Here is an 11489-nt window from a genome sequence, read left to right as displayed (position 1 = left end):
TACAACTATATATTTGATTAATAGAGGTCCCTCTATTCCTTTGGGCTATGGTATTCTAGAGGAAGCATGGACTAGTAAGAAGACGAGTTATTCTTTTCTCAAGACCTTCGATCATGAAGCATTTTCTCATATAGATTCTAAAAATAGAACCAAGATGGAAGCTAAGTGAAAGAAATGTGTATTTTTTTGTATATGGAATTAATGAATTTGGTTATAGGCTTTGAGATTTTGAAAATTGTAAAATTGTAACAAGCAAGGATGTCATATTCAATGAGAAAGTGTTGTACATAGATTTGTTGAAGCAAGATGAGAAGAAAGAAGATGATTATGTAGTGTTGGATGATACTCCAAAAGCTAATGTTCCAGCAATTCCTCATGATCTACAAAAATCACAAAAATATATACCACACACCCAAATGAATGTTAGATGGTCAACAAGGCTAAGTAGACTTCCATAAATATTTTATCCTTCCTTGTATTCTATTTTACTTACTAATGCTAGTGAACATGAATGTTATGCTGAAGCTATGCAAGTGGATACAAAGATTCAATGGGAGTCTAGAATGAAAGAATAAACAGACTCTTTGCTGAAAAATAAGACATGAGATTTATGCAAGTTGCTTGCAGGTAAAAGGGCTTTACAGAATAAGTGGGTTTATAGGTTGAAAGAAGAGGATGGAGGTAAGAAAATATTTAGAGCCAGGTTAGTGGTAAAACGATTTGCACAGAAAAAAGGCATTGATTTTGATGAGATATTCTCTCCTATTGTTAAGATGACTTCTATTCACACTGTTTTAAGTAGTGTGGCTACTAAAGGTTTTCATTTGGAGTAGCTTGATGTTAAAATAACCTTCCTTTATTATGATTTGGATGAAGAGATATATATGGCTCAGCCATAGGGATTTGAGGTCAAAGGTAAGGAGAACTTAGTGTGTAGATTGACTAAAATTTTATATGGCTTGAAGCAAGTACCTTGGCAATGGTATCTAAAATTTGACAGGTTTATGCACGAGCATGGATATAGTAGGTGTCATTCAGATCATTGTGTTTATTCTATGAGGTTTGATGATTACAACTACATTATTTTATGTTTATATGTTGATGATATGCTTGTAGCTAGGTCTAACATGGATCACATTAAGGGGATGAAATGCCAGTTAGCACATGCATTTTCTATGAAGGATTTGGGGGCAACAAAACAAATCCTTGGTATGAAAATTTACAAAAATAGGAAGAATAATAAAATTGACATCATCTCAGGCTGATTATATTGTGAAGATGTTGCAACATTTCTCTATGGAGAATGTAAACATTGTCAACACACCTTTACTTGGTCATTTGAAGTTGACTAAGGATATGTGTCCAAAGACACAAGAAGAGGAGGATAAGATGTCCAAGGTCCCTTATGCTTCAACTATAGGAAGATTGATGTATGCTATGGTATGTACAAGGCTAAATATTGCACATGCAGTGGGAGTTGTTAGCAGGTATATGAGTCATCTAGGATTTGAGCATTGGAATGCAGTAAAATGGATTCTTAGATCTTTGAGAGGTACACTTAGTAAGTGTTTACACTTTGGGGGCTCTACTACTAATTTACAAGGGTATGTTGACTCAGATTTGGTAGGGGATATTGATACCGGTTGGAGTACTATAGGTTATGTATTTACTATTTGTGGGGCAACAATGAGCTGAGTTTCTAGGTTATAGAAGGTTAATATTTTATCCACTACAGATGCAGAGTATGTTGCTACTATAAAGGAAACCAAGGAGATGATATGGCTTCAATTATTCCTAGAAGAATCAGGACACTCTCAGAGGGATAATTATTCGTTTATAGTTAGTCAAAGTGCCATTCATCTTACTAAGAATTCAGCTCTGGATTCAAAGACAAAACACATTCAGTTGTAGTATCATTTCATTTGGTCAATTTTGGATGATGGATAGTTAAAGCTGGACAAGATACATATAGATGAAAATCTAGTGGATATGTCTACAAAGGTAGTGACAAGGGAGAAGTTGAACTCCTCTTTAGCTTCAGTTGGTCTTCTAGACTGAGTAGAATAAAAGAACAGTAGAGTCCAGGGTGGTTTAATACGATGGGAGCCTCATGGAGTAGCGACATAGCTACAAGATCAATCTTCAAGTGGGAGATTGTTATTTAGTGTGGAGCTTGATCGGTCCCCAAGTGGGAGATTGTTAGTTTGTCATGACTAATCAGGGAAGTACTATACATACTTCAAAAATTTTGGGCCCTATTTTATCAAGATTTTGGGCCAACATGTAATTACTACTTATAACCCTAAAGTGGTATAAATACTTATATAAAAGAGCTTAGGGTTAGGGATTTTTTATAATGTGTGATGCAAAAACTGGTTCTTGTGGTAGTATTGGTTTGTAAGGGATTATGGATTGTAATTAGGTTGTCATTACTGGATAATAATAATATTGGACTTGTTGTTAGTGGATGTAGCCTAGGGATTGGGTGAACTATGTTAAATCTTGGTGTCTTGTGTTCTTTTTTATGTGATCTACTATTTTCTGGTATTGGTTATATTTGCATGTAATTGTTATTTATGTCTAAGGTTTGATCCTAACAAACCTATCCTGAAGGATCAACAATTATAGACAGACACCAGCTCAACATGAAATTAATGGATCATTAGACTGAAAAATACAAAAATAATTTATGCAAAATTAAAGACCATATTTGTGGCATGTTTCTGATTTATCATTTGATTTTTTTTGTGATTTGTTTGTTAATTTTTTACTATTTTTTATGATTTTAGAGATTTTTTTGACTATTTTTGATATTTTTGAAAAAATTTGACTATTTTTGATAATTTTTGATCTAGTGGTAGTAAAAGGAGGACGAAAGTGAGATTTGTTGGAATATGGAGATCACCAGGGCCATTTTGGAGCACATAAATAGTTAAGGAGACCAAATGTGGTATGTGAAGGATAAAAGGGGTCTCAAAGAGTTATATTTGGGATAATAGAGGTGAAATGGATTTTTGAGACTACAAATGGAAATTTATGAAGGCTAAAACGAAGATTGGGAAATATTGGTCATGGTAGATATTTGAGGTGTGCACTGATTTTCTTGTAATTCATACCTGTGATTCTTAGAACATAGTCAAACTCCATGTTTCCTCTAAGTTACTCGTCTTCCCCTTGGTTTCTATTTTTTTAGGTTATTTCTATTGTGAACTATTTCTAATACCAAGAAACCATTGAATCATAACCCACAAGTGTTTCTCAATTGGGTATGTGTAAAATTAACTCAATTGTGCTAGGTAGTGTGGAGATATGAAATGAAAAGGCCACAAACAAGAAAATTTTGGCTTAGAGAGTGTTGTTGTAACCATGTCCTATTGTATTTCCATATTAAAGGACTTGTGTTGTTAGGGAAGTCCAAGGGTGTTATCTCTCACTTCTTTTATACCAAAGATAGTATCTCTTGTTCCTTTTATACCAGATTGTTTTTTTGGATTGTTTTCTCTTTTTTGGGGTTTTTTGATATTTTCAGATATGAGGTAGTTCTTCAAGGCTTTAGACATAGAACCGTTTGAGATGGATATTGTTAATGGGTTCTTCTAGTTCTTCTCCATCACAATAAAAAAGTTTGTAGATACCTATCCCAAATGATTCTATGATGATATAAGGGCCAATCCAATGGGCCTCCCACTTTCCTTTCTTTTCTCTTGTTGCTTGATTTTTGGGGTTTTCTTAGAGGACTAAATCTCCATTTTGGAAAACACAAGGCTTCACCTTCTTGTTGTTGTGTTTGGACAATGTGTTATGATACACTTTAAGATGTTTGTGTGCTATGTTTCGATGTTCTTCTAGGAATTATAGTTATTCTAACCAGGCCATTCTATTGTCCTCATGTAACATGACATCATGGAGGGTGACTCTCTGAGATGGGATTTCAACCTATAAAGGGAGAATTGCTTCACTATCGCAGACCAAAGAGAAATGTGTTGCACCCATAGGTGTTTGAACACTTGTTCTATATGCCCATTTGACATGATTTAACTATAAATGCTAATCCCTACTAGTGCCATGTTGATGACTCTTTTGAGTATTTTAATGATGTTTTTGTTGGTGGCCTCTACTTGGCCATTACCCTGGGGATAGTAAATTGATGATGAATGGTAGATGATGTGAAAATTTTCACATAGCTCATCAAATATTTGGTATTTGAAGTACAAGGCATTATCCGTTAAGATGGCGTGAGGTATGTCAAACTGACAAATGATATGGTTCAAGATAAATGGGGAGATTTTTTTGCCTGTGGAGTCTATGAGCGGTGTTTCTTTGACCCATTTGATAAAGTATTTAGTTGATATAATAATCCATTTGTGTCCACTGGAGGCAGGTGGGTGAATTGCACTTATCAAGCCAAAACCCCATTGATAAAAGGGCCATGGTGTGGCTAATGGGTTGATTTCTTCGACTGGAGCATGAATGAGGTTGTCATGGATTTGACAATTCTTACAAGTATTGACATAGTTGATAGAATCCTTTTCCATTGTGGGCCAGAAATACCCCATTCTGAGGAATTTTTTGGCTAGAGTGAAACCACTGGAATGCGACCCACAAATACCATTGTAAACCTCATGTAGATAAATCGTAGGCTCATCAATTTCTAGACATCTAAGTAAAGTTCCATCTAGACGTTTCCTATACAATGTATCAACCACCAATGTGTAATGTGAGGTTTGTCAAATAAGGTTTCATTTTTGGTTTTGGGATAAGTTAGAAGGCAAAATGTTATTGTGTAAATAGGCAGAAAATGGAATCATACCAAGGGGAGTAGGGAGTGTCTAAAAGGAAAGTGATATGGGATTCTAGTTGAGTTAATGCAGGTTGAACTACCTCCTCTACTAAGAACTCATATATTTCTTGTTAATCTGGTAATTGGAGTAGAGAGGCCAAAGTAGTCATAGCATCAACCATACTATTATTGTATCTAGGAATCTGCTAAAATGTGATCTGAACAAAGCATGCCTTGAGAGTATCAACCAAGTGTTTGTAAGGTAGCATTTTTTCATCTTTGGTTTGATACATTTCATTTACCTAATTGATGATTAGCTGGGAATCTCCATAAACCTCTATTGTTGTCAATTTATATTCTAAGGCTAATTTAAGACCAAGAACTAGAGCTTCATATTCGACCATATTATTTGTGCATGGGAACAATAGTTTGCATGACTTTGGTATGGTCATGCCTAGAGGTGTGATGGATAGAATTTTGACACTTGAACCATGGTGTATGTATAAACCGTCGAAGTAGAACTTCCATGTAACTAGCTTTGTCTAGAGGATATGTGTATCTAGAAAATTAGCTAGGATGGGATTGGATCTTTCTTGAGGTGCATTTTGCTAATTGGTCTACAATGGCTTGTCCCTTTATGGCTTTTCTATCAATATACTCAATGTCAAACTCACTTAGGATCATTACCCATTTAGCCAACCTTCCTATTAATGTTGTTCTACTCAAAAGCTACTTGAGTGGGTGTTAGGATTATACCATAGATAGAAATAACAATTACTTGCAAATATAAACAATATTAGAAAATAATGGATCGCAAAGAAGAGAACACAAGACACCAAGATTTAACATGGCTCACCCAAATCTTGGGCTATGTCCACTAAAAAAAAAGTCTAATATTACTATGATCCAATGATTACAACCTATTTACAATCTGTAATCCCTTATAGCTCAATACTGTAGCAAGAAACAATTTTGCATCACATATAATGAAACAATCCCTAACCCTAAGCCCTTTTATAAAAATATTTTTGCTTCTTAAGGGTTAACATTTGTTACAACATGTTAGCCATAAACTAATAGACTAACAAAGTTACAATCTCCCACTTGGGGACTGATCAAACTCCACACTAGACAACAATCTCCCACGTGGAGATTGATCCTGTAGCAATACTGCCACCACATGAGGCTCCCACTGGATCAAACCACCCTAGACTCTGTTATTCTTTTATTCCTATTTAGTCTAGAGGACCAATTGAAGTTGAAGAGGAATTCAACTTCTCTCTTATCACTAGCTTTGTAAACATATCTTCTAGATTGTCATCTATAAGTATCTTATCCACCTTTAACTACCCATCATAAAAAACTAATCAAATGAAATGGCACCACAACTAAATGTGTTTTGTCTTTGAATGTAGAGCAAAATTCTTCACAAGATGAATGGTACTATGACTATATGTAAACAAATAATTATCCTTCTGTGGATATCCCAATTGTTCCAAGAAGAATTGAAGTCATATAATCTCCTTGGCTGCCTTGGTAGCAGAAACATACTCTTCCTTTGTAGTGGATAAAGTGTTCACCTTCTGTAACCTAGAAATCTAGCTCACTATTGCCCCACCAACTATAAATACATAACCTATAGTACTCTTCCTGCTATCAATATCCCCTACCAAATCTGAGTCAACATGGCCCTATAAGTTAGTAGTAGAGCCCCCAAAGTGTAAAAACTTACTTGATGTTCCTCTTAAATATTTGAGAATCCATTAAACTGCATTCCAATGCTCAAGTCATGGATGACTCATATACCTGCTAAAAACTTCCATTGTATGTGCAATATTTGGCCTTGTACATGCTATAACATACATCAAGCTTCCTACAGCTGAAGCATAAGGTACTTTAGACATCTTATCCTCCTCTTCTTGTCTCTTAGGACACATCTCCTTAATCAACTTCAAATAACCAAGTAAAGGTGTGCTGATAGCTTTAGCATTCTCCATAGAGAAATGTTGCAACAACTTCACAATATAATTAGCCTAAGATAATGCCAATTTCCTATTCTTCCCATCTCTACAAATCTTCATAGAAGGATTTTTTTTGTTTTCCCCAAATCCTTCATAGCAAATGAATGTGCTAACTATTCTTTTAATCCCTTAATGTGATCCATGTTAGACCCAACTACAAGCATATCATCAACATATAAACATAAAATAATGTATTTGTCATCATCCAACCTCTTAAAATAAACACAATGATTTGAATGACACCCACTATATCCATGCTCATGCATAAAACTATCAAATTTCAGAAATCATTGCCAAGGTGCTTGCTTCAAGCCATATAATTTTTTCTTCAATCTTCACACTAAGTTCTCCTTACCTTTGACCTTGAATCCATGTGGTTGAGCCATATATATCTTTTCATCCAAATCACCATGAAGAAAGGTTGTTTTAACATCAAGATGCTCCAAATGCAAATCTTTAGCAACCACAATACTTAAAATAGTGCAAATAGAAGTCATATTAAAAATAGGAGAAAACATTCTATCAAAATAAATGCCCTTTTTCTGTGCAAATCCTTTTACCACTAACCTAGCTTAAAATTTTTCTTACCTCCATTCTCTTCTTTCATTTTGTAAACCCATTTATTTGTAAAGCCCTTTTACCTGCAAGCAACTTGCATAAATCTCAAGTGTTATTTTTTAGCAAAGAGTCCATTGCATCTTTCATTCCAGACTCCCACTGAATCTTAGCATCCACCTACATAGCTTCATCATAACATTCAGGTTCACCAACATCAATAAGTAAAATAAAATATAAAGAGGGAAAAAATCTTTCTGGAGGTTTACTTAACCTTGTTGACCATCTAACATTCACTAGTGTGTGTAGTATTTGTTGTTCTGATTGTTGCACATCATGAAGAATTGTTGAAACATCATCTTTTGGAGTATCATCCAACACCACATAATCATCTTCTTTCTTCTCATGTTGCTACAATAGATCTTTGTACAAAACTTTCTCATTGAACATGACATCCCTGCTTCTTACAATTTTATGATTTTCAATATCCCAAAGCCTATAACCAAATTGATCAATGCCATATCCAACAAATACACATTTCTTTGACTTAGCTTCTGGCTTAGTTCTATTTTCAAAATCTATATGAGCAAATGCTTCACAACCGAAGGTTTTGAGAAAAGAATAACTCACCTTCTTACCAATCCATGCTTCCTTTGGAATACCACAACCCAAATGAGTAGAGGGACCTCTATTAATCAAATATGGATATATTAATAGTCTATGCCCACATGTTTAAGGGCAACCCAACATGCAACCTCATACTCCTTACATGCTCCATTATAGTCCTGTTAATGTGTTCAACCATTTTGTTTTCCTATAGAGTCTTTAGAACAATTTTCTATCTATGAATACCATTAGTGGAGTAGTAATCTTTAAATTCATGACTGCAATACTCCCCACAATTATTAGATCTAAGACATTTTAATTTCTTACCAATCTCATTTTCAACTAAGCATTTCCATTTCTTAAAAGTTTAAAATACATTAGATTTCCATCTAAGGAAATAAAGCCATACTTTTCTAGTTGCATCATTAATAAATTTAACAGAATAATGAGAGCCACCAAGGGAAGATACCTGAGCTAGTCCCTATACATTTGTATGCACAAGCTCTAATTTCTCACTTTTATTTTCCTTCCCAATCTTCATGAAACTGACTCTCTTTTGTTTTTCATATACACAACTTTCACAGAAATTCATATTAACACATTTCAGACCTAGTAAAACTTTCTTTGAATGAAGTACTTTCATACCTTTCTCACTCATGTGCCCAATTCTATTGTGTCATAGTACTATATCAGAATCCACAACAATCATTGTTTCTCCCTGCTCAATTGTAGTAACTATTCTTGAACATTCATTTTTCTCTAAAACAATCAAAGTAGAAGGAACAATATGACTTGTACAAAGATATAAGGTACCTACTTTCACACCTTTGCTACTACAAGGGAACCTTTTGAAAACTTCCAATTTAATCATTAAAAGAAACTACACAACCCTCATCACCGAGTTTTCATGCTGAAATTAAATTCCTACTCAGCCTTGGAACATGTCTTACCTCATGTAGTAGCCAATGACTCCCATTCTGAAACTTAATCTTAAATTTTACCTTTCCAAAAATCTGACAGGGTTCATTATCCCCCAAATAAATAAGCCCAAAAACCCCTTGGACATAATCAGTAAAATAACCTCTATGAGCTGTAGCATGAAATGAAGCATTAGAATCTAAAACCCATGAACCATCAACCCTTTCTAAAGATAGAAGCAAAGCATCTTCTTCAGATTTGTTACTTACCACATTTGCCTCCTTGTCTCCATCTTTCTTTTCCCCTTCATTTTTCTTTCGATTCCAACAATATTTCTTCTTATGCCCTAGTTTCCCATAGTACTAGAAGTTGTTTGGTCCTCTCGATTGAGACCTCTTCCCTTTTGACTTTCCTCTTAATTTCTCACAATTTCTAAAATTACTTTCTGTCTCAATCATTCTACCTCTACTTTGTGTGTTCAAAGCACTTCCTAATGAAATTACTCACAACAATTACCAAGCCATTCCAACTTTCAAGCAAAGAACACAAAATCAAGAGAGCCCTAATTTCTTCATCAAAATTAGTACCCATAGAAGATAACTGATGAGTAATAATGTTAAACTCATTTGAATAATCTACAATAGTCCTACCTTCTTCCATCTTCATATTAAATAAATGGTTCATGAGAAATACCCTGTTTGAAGCAGAGGGCTTTTCATATGATTTCGCTAGGGTTTCCATCAACTCTTTTGTCATCTTCAATTTTGTAATATTAAATGCCATCGATGGTGCTAGGCATAATCAAATGCTTCCAAGCACCTTTCTATCTAAAATCCATGTCGTCATTTGTCATAGATTCTTAATTCTTGATTTTTCCTTCCAATGGCTTCCATAAATCCTTCTGATAAAGATAGTCTTCCATTTGCATCTTCTATAACTAAAAGTTTTTCCCATTGAAATTGTCAACCCTCAACTTACCCTCATTTTTCATTGCTACCACTTAATCATGAGACTTTCCTATAGAGCATAACTAGAAAAAAAAAAACCTCACTCTGATACCACTTGTTAGGATTATATCACTGACATAAATAGCAATTACATGCAAATATAAACATTATCAAAAAATAATGTATGACATAGAAGAGAACACAAGACACCAATATTTAGCATGGTTCACCCAAACCTTGGGCTATGTCCACCAAATAACAAGTCCAATATTATTATGATCTAGTGATTACAACTTGATTATAATCCATTATCCCTTACAACTCAATACCGTCGCAAGAAGCAATTTCACATCACACATTGTGAAACAATCCCTAACCCTGAGCCCTTTTATACAAGCATTTTTGCCACTTTAGGGTTAAAATTAATGAAGTATGTACAATACTTACCTGATTAGTCACCACAAACTAATAGTGGGTCTATTTTGGGGATGAGTTTTGTAAGAATCTACCTTAGGGAAAAATAACACCAAGATCAAGAAGCTCAAACACTAGCACAATATGAACCAATAATAGATGATTAGAATAAAAATAATGAGAATATCATATGTGCACATACACACTAGAAGTTCCTATATATAAAGGCATCTAGAATGACTAGGAGTTAGCAAAGTGATAAGCCTCACAACTAAGCGTAGGTCCATTAAGACTGGATTATCCTCCATTGAGCGCAAAAGTTAGTGTGATGATGAGAGGATAAGCTTAATATAAGTGTATCTCATATAGAGATTTTGTACACACCATGGGTTTAATTAGAGCATGAACAACTGTGTTGTCTACATGACAACTCAGATGATTATGCAAACTCTCGTGTTGTCAAGAAGACAACTCATATGACTACACATACTCCTAGGTGTCTACATGAAAACTAAAATGCTAATGCATTAACCTAAATAAACTTAAGTAAAGTGTAATAATAATTAATTATTTACACTAACACCCCCCTTAAGTGTAACTTAGGGGAATGCACTTAAGCTCACAAAAGCTATGACGAAAATGCATGATGGGTCCTGACTACGAGGCCATGTTAGGTACCCATGTACAAATGCAATGCTCTACATATAATGCCATGCAATGCAATGCAATCTCTCTAAAAATGGAGAAAGAGGGAAAACCTCATGGGAAAATCCCTCCCCCAAAAAGAGGGAAAAGTACAATAAAGAAGAATGAGAAGGACAAAACCTCATAAGAGGAAAAGGTCACTCCTGCAAGAGAGAAGTAGAAGAAGAAAGGAGACAAGGTAGCCCCCCCACAATGTAGAATGCCTATCAGTGATAGCTGCTCCAAGATGAATGTAGAACCTAATCCATGATTGCTGAATAATATGCCTTGCCTTAGGAAGAAAAAAAGTCATAGGTACATGTGAGATGCTTTTCTAATGTGTAGAAAGAATCTTGAATATGAATGGTGTCTCTAAAAATTGCTCAACTGTCCCTGTGTTGATACAAATGGTCACCCCTTCCAACACTATTGAAATGAATTTTTTTGGATCCAGCAAGGATGGATGTAGAACAGATCCTAAAGAACCAACCATCTCCTCAAATGATAAAGAGACCTCCTGCAACTACTATACATAAGGATCCACAATCATATCAACCTTGAAAG

Source organism: Cupressus sempervirens, chromosome 3 (genome assembly GCF_028749045.1).
Source record: "Cupressus sempervirens isolate cs-2001-9-10 chromosome 3, ASM2874904v1, whole genome shotgun sequence".
NCBI lineage: Eukaryota > Viridiplantae > Streptophyta > Pinopsida > Cupressales > Cupressaceae > Cupressus > Cupressus sempervirens.
This window is presented reverse-complemented; position numbering follows the sequence as displayed.